The following is a 9,392-nucleotide window of genomic DNA, read 5'->3' as shown; positions in this document are numbered from 1 at the left end:
TAGTTCTTTCATTCTAGTTGCTCTTAACACTTGATTTGGGATTGATCACCCTTAAATTTAGATCTTAGGATTGATGAGAAACCTACTGTATACTCTAAATTCAATAAACTAGAGTGATCTAACTGACTAGACACATGCGAAAGGTGGTCTAGATGGTTAGAGAACAACATCAAACCAATCCGCTAAAACTTGCTAGAATTACCGTCGATCGACACAACCATTGTTGTAGCGATCGATAGTTTGAAAAATGTATCGATCGGTTAAACAAAAGTCATATCGATCGATTCTTTTCCGTGATCAATAGATGATAGTTGAGATCCGGGATCTAGTCAAAGGAAACCCTACCGGTTGTACCTATTGTTTGAGTTCAAAGAACTAAAACCCTTAAGTCACATTCAACTTGCATAATTTCATACTTGAGAAGTTACCTGAATCTAGCTATTTTCCTCACAAAGAAACAACATTCACTTCAGTTACTGAGCAACTCCCTTGTTCACCTTATTATTTACTGCTTTAAAAGAAATAGACCTTTAAGTATATCTTCATTTCTAATACATTAAGTCTACTGAGTAATCCTAGAGTCCTTGTGGATTCGATCCCTAAGTACTACATCTGAACCTCTTATTTGAGAGAGTAATTCACTTTTAGGGTAATTTGAGTGATATACTGCTTTGGAACGTTCAATCCGCAAACATATCTGTTCCGCCTTTATCGATACACCTGCATGTGCATTGACCGATTCTCATCGCCAACTGTCGACCGAGTTTCGGTCACCGACGACCGATACCAGGTCACCGACATCGATCAATCTCACTCTGACATCGATCGATACTATTCCATGAAGAACTTGACAGTTAGGTCTTCCAGCGTCTTCCTGCACTTCATCTCTTCCTTATCCTTGCGTGTAGCCTTAGCTGGAACAGGGTAAGGCACTTTCGGTACATACTGACGAGTAGGAGAAGGTGCTGCAGTCGGTGGAACAACCCCAGCGGGTCGCTCTGCTTCAGTCGGAACAGTCTCAGTAGGTTGTTCTGCATCTCCTCATCTGTGGGTACAGCTTTAGGTGGCTGATCTGACTCCTTCTGCTTCCCTTTCTCAGCCGATGTGAATCTCCTGGGGTCTAGATCAGGCAGTTGCTTTCCACTCCTCAAACCTACTGCATTACACTCCTTGGGGTTCTTGTCTGTTTTTCCAGGGAGAGTTCCTTGCTGTCTCTTCACACTCTCAGCAGTCTGAGCAATCTGAATATTCATCTGTCTCATATGGCTTGAGACATTGTCATACTTCACACTCAGGTCATTGAACATATGATTCATCCTGGTGTTGATGTCGTTTGTGACCTGGTTCAGTGCTTTCCCTTGGATCTGCTGTCCTTGGAGCAGTTGGCTCATCATATTGGCGAGGCTCTTCATGTCATCATGCGGAGCAGTCTGAGTCGGTTGTGCAGCTTGCTGATTAACCGGCTGTTTCTGGCTGTGGAATTGGGCATTCTGAGTTGGGTTAAGGACAAAGGTTCTTCCCTGATTGCCATAAGGCCTTTGGTATCCACTGTTCTGACCCTGGTTTCCTTGAGCTTTATCGTCTGGTTTAGGGGCATTGAACAGGTGGGGATTGTTCCTCACGTTAGGGTTTGGGTGATAGTTCTTGAACTGCCATCCTTGCCCATTCACATAACTCACTTCATGCTGATCCTCAGCCGACTGATCTGCCTCTGATGTGCCTTCCGCGGTAGCTTTATCCTGTGGGGATTCTTCCATGATGAAGACCTGGTTCTGGTTACTCTTAATCAGCTGATCAACCTTGGCAGAGAGCTCATCAATCTTGCTGTTATCAATGCTCTTCACCTTCTGAGTGCGATCAGTCTCGCGGTTATTGTCAGCTGAGCTTGAGGCCATGTTCTCAATAAACTCGAATGCACCTTGAGTGGACTGAGTCATGAAGTCTCCCTTACTGGCTGAGTTCAAAGCGTTCCTGTACTCCCAGCCTACTCCATCGTAGAACACTCCCAGCAGATAGTCTTCCTCAAAACCGTGATGCGGGCACTCTCTGCGGTAGACATTGAATCGCTCCCAAGCATCGCAGAACGGCTCGTCCACCAGCTGTTTGAAGGTCACGATCTTCTGTCTCAGAGCTGCCGTCTTCGATTTCGTGTAGAAGTGGCTTAAGAAGGCCTCTCGGACTTGTTCCCAAGTGGTGAGTGATCCTGTGGGTAGTGAATCAAGCCAGCGAGCAGCTTTCCCATCAAGAGAGAAAGGGAACAGAGTACACTTGATGTAATCGGGTGGTACTCCATTCGCTTTAGTGAAACCACACATCTTCTCAAAGTGCTCGATGTGGTCCATCGGTATCTCAGCAAGAAGCCCATTGAAGATCTTCCTTTGCACTAGACTTATCAAGGCTGGCTTGATCTCGAAGTCTTGCCTAGTGCACGGTGGAGGGGTTATGGAAGATCGCGTAGCAGGCAGATTACACAGTAAGTTTCTCTGGCCGATCTGGACCACTTCCTCCTGTTGGTTCTGCTGGTTCGCAGCATTCAGAGCAGCTTGCTCGGCAGCAGCTTGCTGCGCTTGGATCGTCTGCTGCATCTGCTGCATCTGCTATTGAATGAGTGCAAACGCAGCAGTGAGATCATCTGGATGATCACCCATGTTGGTGTTCGTTGATCTCGGCTGTTGACGGTTCTGTCGTTCCAATCTCGCTAGTTCCTCGTTGGTAAGCTGATGCAATGGTCCTTGTGCGTTGCTCCGAGTATGTCTACTGGTCATGCACCTGGATCACCAGCTGCAACAAAGAAAATAACACGAGTTAGATATCTTAGACTAGATATGAAACCGAAAATTAGAGGTAAAAAAAATTTGGTCCCCGTCACAACGGCGCCAAAACTTGATACACTAAAAATGAATCCTTGCTACTGCCAAGTTAACAGTTGCAATTGTAGTACTTGAGATTCAAATCCAGAGGACCAGTCTACACTCTAGTTCTATAAGTTCCAGAATCAAGCTAAGAAGAAGATATAATTTGGTTGAAAAGGGTGATAGTAAACAAGCAAAATAAACACGAGATTGATTCAATTAAACAAGAGCTAGCCTAGGGTATTTCATTGGGTGCTGAATTGGAGCCAAACAATTATTCAAGCGCGATGAAGTGCTTTCTAGAACTCGGATCACTCAGCTGGAACACTCCACTGTCGTGGTAGTGATCGCTTTGCAGATCGATCTCACCACCTAACTGTCGTTGGGATGAGGATCGATTACAAGCTTTAGAGAACAGGTCCGATCAGTTCACTTACCACCCTAATATCTACTTTCGCTGATTAGGGATACTAAGCTCATTCAATACATGTCAAGTTATCATCCTAAGCGGTTAACTAGGTGATGAACTAGTGATCTAACATCAAGTGATCAGTTTAATGAAAGCAGTAAGAACAGTATGAATGAAGAACAGTTATGGATCGCTTATCTATGTTTAGCTCATGTCTCAACACCCTAAAAACCCTAGGCGAGCAAGGTCACTACTCGATCATGATGCACATAAACAAAGACATAAATCCTGAATAAAATTGCATAGGAACAGAGTATGAAACAATAGGGTTCAGATGATCTTCTCTATGAGAGGATGGATTCTTCTCCCTTACAAGTTGCAGATCGCAAATACTCAGTGTTCTCTTGTAAAACTAGCGTAAGAAAATAGAAAATAGATAGATGGTGTTTTTATATGGAGGCGCCAATCAGAAGAAAAGAGATTAGGGCAACAGGGCTTTAATTCCCGAAATAGGAGTTTCCATATTCGTCTGGAACAATCTCCGGATCACTCCGTCTGCTTGTTCCGCTTGAGTGTTCTCCGCAGGAATGCTCCAAAATGACTTCTTTTCATCAGGCACCTTCTCTTCTTTCTTCTACTAACTTCAGACCTGTAAAAGGTCAAAAAGGACTAGACTGACACGAATTAGTGACTTGAAACAAATGAAAACATATATACAATGATGTGAAAAACACCATATATCATATGGTATTGTGAATTTCTTACAGTTTACCTAGCATTTTTTCAAGAGATTTTACTTAGGTATTAGCATCTTTTTAGATTAATATATCTTGATTACAGGTTACATTGATGATGGTGATCCTACACACATATGTGAACATTGTGGAGCTATCTTGTGGTATGGTGAAAGGTTGAACAACAACAAAAAAACCAAAAAACCGAAGTTTTCTCTTTGTTGTGGTCAAGGACAAGTCCAACTTCCTCTTTTAAAGGAATCACCACCTACATTGCAACGACTACTTTATGGGAATGATGCAAAGAGCAGATACTTTCGAGAGAATATTCGTCAGTTAAATATGGTGTTCTCTTTTAAAATTGTTTGTACTTCAAGGGGAGAACTATCATTTAATGGGAAGTTTGAAGCCTCCTCCAGGAGACCCTGCTAAGTTTGGACAACTATATATTGTAGACACAGAAAATGAAGTTGCCAACTGTGCTTCTATTATTTGGGTATTACTATTTCCACGAGTGATTTACATGTATTATGATTTGATACAAACTTTGTAATACTGACTATTGTGCTGGTTTTTGTTTTGCAGAAAGTACAGGAAATCTACAGAATCCTCTAAAAAGGAGAACGTTCGGAAGGAAGTAATTGAGATGTTACTCAAGATGCTAAATGAAGTGAACCCCTATGTGCATCAGTTTAGATCTTCTAGGGAGAGATTCAACACGAATCCGGAACAAGCATTCCATATGCGCATTGTTAGTAGTCGTGAGAAAGATGGAAGGACATATGACACTCCTACAGCCTCTGAGGTAGCAGCATTAATTCCGGGTGATTTCAATTTGGACATGGATAAAAGAGATATTGTCTTGCAAGAGAAGCAAACCGGTTGGCTAAAGAGGATTAGTGAGATTCACCCATCTTATCTCGCACTTCAATATCCTCTCATATTCAGTTACAGAGAAGATGGCTTCAGACTTGGGATTAAGAAAAGAGAAACAGCGGCTACAGCTAAACTAAAGAAGAAGGATATCAGTATGAGGCAGTGGTATGCATTTCGTTTATTTGAGAGAGAGAACGAATGTCACACACTATTTAATTCTAAACGATTGTTTCAGCAATTTTGGTCGATTCTTATACATCTATTGAGGCTAACAGGCTCTGTTTTCTATGGATGAACCAAAAAAGCCTCAGATCAGATAGCTATGACTCTATAGCTCAATCAGAAAACGGTGGAAAAACAGATATGCATGACAAAGGTACTCAATTTCTGCTACCAGCCTCATTCACAGGAGGACCGAGATACATGAAGAACTGCTAACTAGATGCCATGGCCATATGCAAATATTATGGGTTTCCTGATCTGTTTGTAACATTCACTTGCAATCCTGAGTGGCCTGAAATCACTAGATATCTAGAGAAACGCAATCTTATTGCTGCTGATAGACCCGAAATCATTGGAAGGATTTTCAAAATCAAGCTAGATTCTCTCATGTATCATCTAACGGATAAAGAGTTACTGGGGAAGACAGTCGCCTGTGAGTTATATGTTATTGTCAAATGATTAATTTTCTTGGCGTTGCTAAAAATATGAGAGGATAGTCTCACATTTTTTGTTTTTGTTTTCAGCAATGTACACTGTTGAGTGGCAAAAACGTGGTCTACCTCATGCACATATTCTCTTATTTATGCATCCTCGTTCTAAATTTCCAACCACTGATGACATCGACAAGGTTATCTCTGCAGAAATTCCAGACAAAGAGAAAGAACCAGAGCTTTATGATATTGTCAAAGATATGATGATTCATGGTCCTTGTGGAGCTGCTAATTGGAACTCACCATGCATGGAAAACGGTGTATGTTCAAAGATGTATCCTAAGAATTTTGCTGATAAAACTACTGTGAACAAAGACGGCTTTCCTGTTTATAGAAGACGAGAACAACCGGGGAGATATGTTGAGAAGAATGGAGTTAAGTGCGACAACACTTCTGTGATACCATACAACAAAGAATTGTCTCTTCTCTTTCGAACTCATATCAACGTGGAATGGTGCAATCAATGAGGGTCTATAAAATACTTATTTAAGTATATCAACAAAGGCCAGGATCGTGTCATTGTTGCTGTGGAGCCGCCAAACACAGAAGAGATGAATGAAAAGAAGAAAAACAAGATCAAAGACTTTTTTAATTGCAGGTAAGGGCAGCCAGGTTTAATTACGTAACTGTTTTTTCTCAATTTCTATATTACAAGTTTTTTCTAAGTGAGCTCTTAGTAAATTAACTTATCCATTATTCAGGTATGTCTCTGCCTGCGAAGGTGCTTGGAGGATCTTTACGTTTGATATTCACTATAGATCAACACCGGTCGAGAGAATCCAATTTCATTTACCAGGGAAACAAATCATAGTTTTCAAAGATGATGACACATGGGAAGAAGTGAGCCGGAAATCAATTGAGAACACTATGTTTATGGGCTGGTTTGAATTGAATAAGGTAAGTGCAGTTGCTCAGACACTCACTTTAGCTGAGATTCCAACAATGTTCACGTGGAATAAAGAAGCCAAGAAGTTCCATGATAGGAAAAGAGGATTTGCGATTGGCATAATCAATTATGCTCCACGAAAGATCAAAGAGGCGTTCTATCTGAGAGTTTTGCTTAACATCGTGAGAGGTTGTACATGTGATGAGGAGATTAGAACGTATCAAGTCTTTGTTTACGAAACATACAAGGAAACATGTTTTGCGATGGGGCTGTTAGAAGATGATCAGGAGTATATTCACGACCTCTTGAGAGCAAGTTTTACCGAGACAGGAAGTTATATGCGTCAGGCTTTTATGATTATGCTCATGTCAGATACTTTGTCAAAGCCATATGCGGTTGGTTGTCCAGTCATGTTGCTAAATTTTTCTCATCTATGAAAGTTGGTTGTCCAGTCATGTTGCTAAGAAACATAGATCCTGTTGGAGAATTGATGAATGGAACTCGGCTCCAGGTTACAGAACTGTATGACTTCATGATAAAGGCAAAGGTTATTACAGGAGAAAAGGTTGGTCGAACTATTTTTATTCCCAGGCTTTCAATAACTCCTTCTGACAAAAAATTGCCATTCAAAATGAGGCGGAGACAACTGCCTATTGCCGTGGCTTTTGCTATCACTATCAATAAAAGTCAAGGACAAACATTGTCTGAAGTGGGTATTTTTCTGCCTATACCGGTGTTTTCACACGGACAACTATATGTTGCTGTCTCCAGAGTGACTTCTAAGAAAGGTTTGAAGATTCTTATTGTTGACAGCGAAGGCAAGCCTCAACGCAAAACAAAGAACGTTGTCTTTAGAGAGGTTTTCGATAATCTATGATTGTCTTTTTTTAGCAAGTTTTTATAACTTTAAAAGAGTTTATTTGCTTTTGAAATGTTTTTTGTTTTGACACGTGATTTGGTTCTAAGAGGATTATAATGTTTTAATTCATGTCGAGGAAAACACATAATGGATGAGGCTCGAAAGCCTCACTAACAGACAATGTATGTTTCTAACAAAACATACATTTTATTCCCGAGAAGTCAGATGTCTGATAATAATCTCAAAAACAAATCTTACATACACTGCAATCAACTTTTTTCAAAGACCTATATTGCAATCAACATTCGTCAAAAAAAAACTTCCAGTTTATTTTCCTAATTACTACCAGTTTCAGATCAAGTCCTAATTACTAGAATTTGTATCTAACTAAACATGCACTTACTTTTGTTTTGTATTCCTATGCTGTTATGTCCCAGTTCCTATGTTCTTCAAAGCCAGAAAATCTCTTCCTCTATCAAAGCTACAGCTCGACCTGCACATGGACTATATCTTTTGAGTAATTAAACAGACTCACTAAATATAAAAAAAAGATACAGTCGGATACTTATCTGTCTACTGTAAAGCTTTGCTTGAACTTTGACTCCTGTATATACATGTATAAGAGTATCAAAATTCTTATACACCATGAGTAGATATAGCGGATAATGAAAATAGAAAGTTATACTCTTGGGTCGAGTTTAACTTAAAACTATGCACAAGCAAACATCAAAAATACATATCTTAACAAGAAAATATGATGTTACTATATGTAATGTATTTCAATATTAAACACATACGATCCTATATGTTAGTCTTCAAGACAACTTGAAATGGGAAGTATAATTCCACAGGCTAACTTTACTAAAATATCCTTTCAGACAAACCTTTTCAAACCTTTATTTAGAAGCAAGATTTTAATACAAACCTTTTCAATTTTGGACTTTGATCGTTCAAAGGAATTTGAATGTTTGTTTCCTAAGCTTTTCTCAATCGAATCGAATACACTAGGATGTCGACTGCTTCAATTTTTCTCAAACACTTCAAAACAAACAAGAGAAACATATGGTTAATTTGGTAAACAGAAGGGAAGAAGGGTCAAAACAATTACCAAATTGTTGTCTTCCGAAACCCTCTGTGACGCTCTTGAACTTGTCGGAGATGAAGACAGACGGCAAATTCAGTTCCAAAACCTAAAACTGAAATGAAAATTGTGGCCGATGGAAGATGTTTAAGATAATTTGTAAACCTAAAACTACTCTTTCTATTTAATCAAAAAGAAAAGTGAGAAAAGATTACCTGCTATAGATCTTAGAAGGTGAGTTGCCCATTGATCTAGAACTACTCGAGGTTCGTGCTTTAGAGAGACAGAGAAACTTTTTTTTTCATCGATTAAGAATGTCTTTTTCGGATAAAATATTATCCAGGGTGTTTTTCACACAAAAACGTTAGTTGACCGAAATGGCACATATCAATGCATTAGGCTCATTTTGAGTATATTATAATCCACCAGAATCAATTAAAAAGCCCTATTATGAATTTACTGGATTATATTAATACCCATTAGTAAGCTAAATAAAATTACAATTCATTTATACTTTTGTAGAAATTAATTTTAAATTTCTAAAAATTAACTTCTAATAACAAAAAAAATTAACATGATAGGAACAAATTTGTTTAATAACATGATAGGAACAAATTTGTTTTGACATAAAATTACAATTCATTTAGAGTTTTGTAGAAATTAATTTTAAAAATAACTGTACAAATTATTTTCTGCAACTAATTTTAAGTTTAATTAGTATAGATGTAGAACCTAACAAAAAATTTAAATTTTACAATTTAAACATTTTGTATAGATTAAAACGTGTTAGACACCTAAAAAAAACTTCTAATAACAAAAAAAAATTAATACACTTGATATATATATTATGTCAAAACAAATTTATTACAAAAAAAAATATTACGTAAAAAGGAAACATTCCCGCCCTCAGGCTCTAGTTTATTATTATTATTTATCTATTTACCTTACTCCAGATGTGTTATACCGGGACAGTGTAATTTAA

At 38.6% G+C, this 9,392-nt stretch overlaps 1 long non-coding RNA gene across 1 annotated transcript; it reads right to left on the bottom strand.

Moving 5' to 3' along the window:
* Positions 1-8,183: 8,183 nt before the first annotated feature.
* LOC130496691 (uncharacterized) lies at positions 8,184-8,737 on the bottom strand. Its single transcript, XR_008935866.1, has 3 exons — positions 8,626-8,737; positions 8,438-8,525; positions 8,184-8,367 (listed from the first exon to the last, which is right to left on the bottom strand). It is a non-coding gene; the product is annotated as an uncharacterized LOC130496691 (long non-coding RNA).
* Between the last annotated feature and the right edge of the window lie 655 nt (positions 8,738-9,392).

This window comes from Raphanus sativus, chromosome 6 (genome assembly GCF_000801105.2).
Source record: "Raphanus sativus cultivar WK10039 chromosome 6, ASM80110v3, whole genome shotgun sequence".
NCBI classification, from domain to species: Eukaryota; Viridiplantae; Streptophyta; class Magnoliopsida; order Brassicales; family Brassicaceae; genus Raphanus; species Raphanus sativus.
Note: the sequence above shows the minus strand (reverse complement) of the source record. Positions and strands in the feature narration are given on the sequence as shown.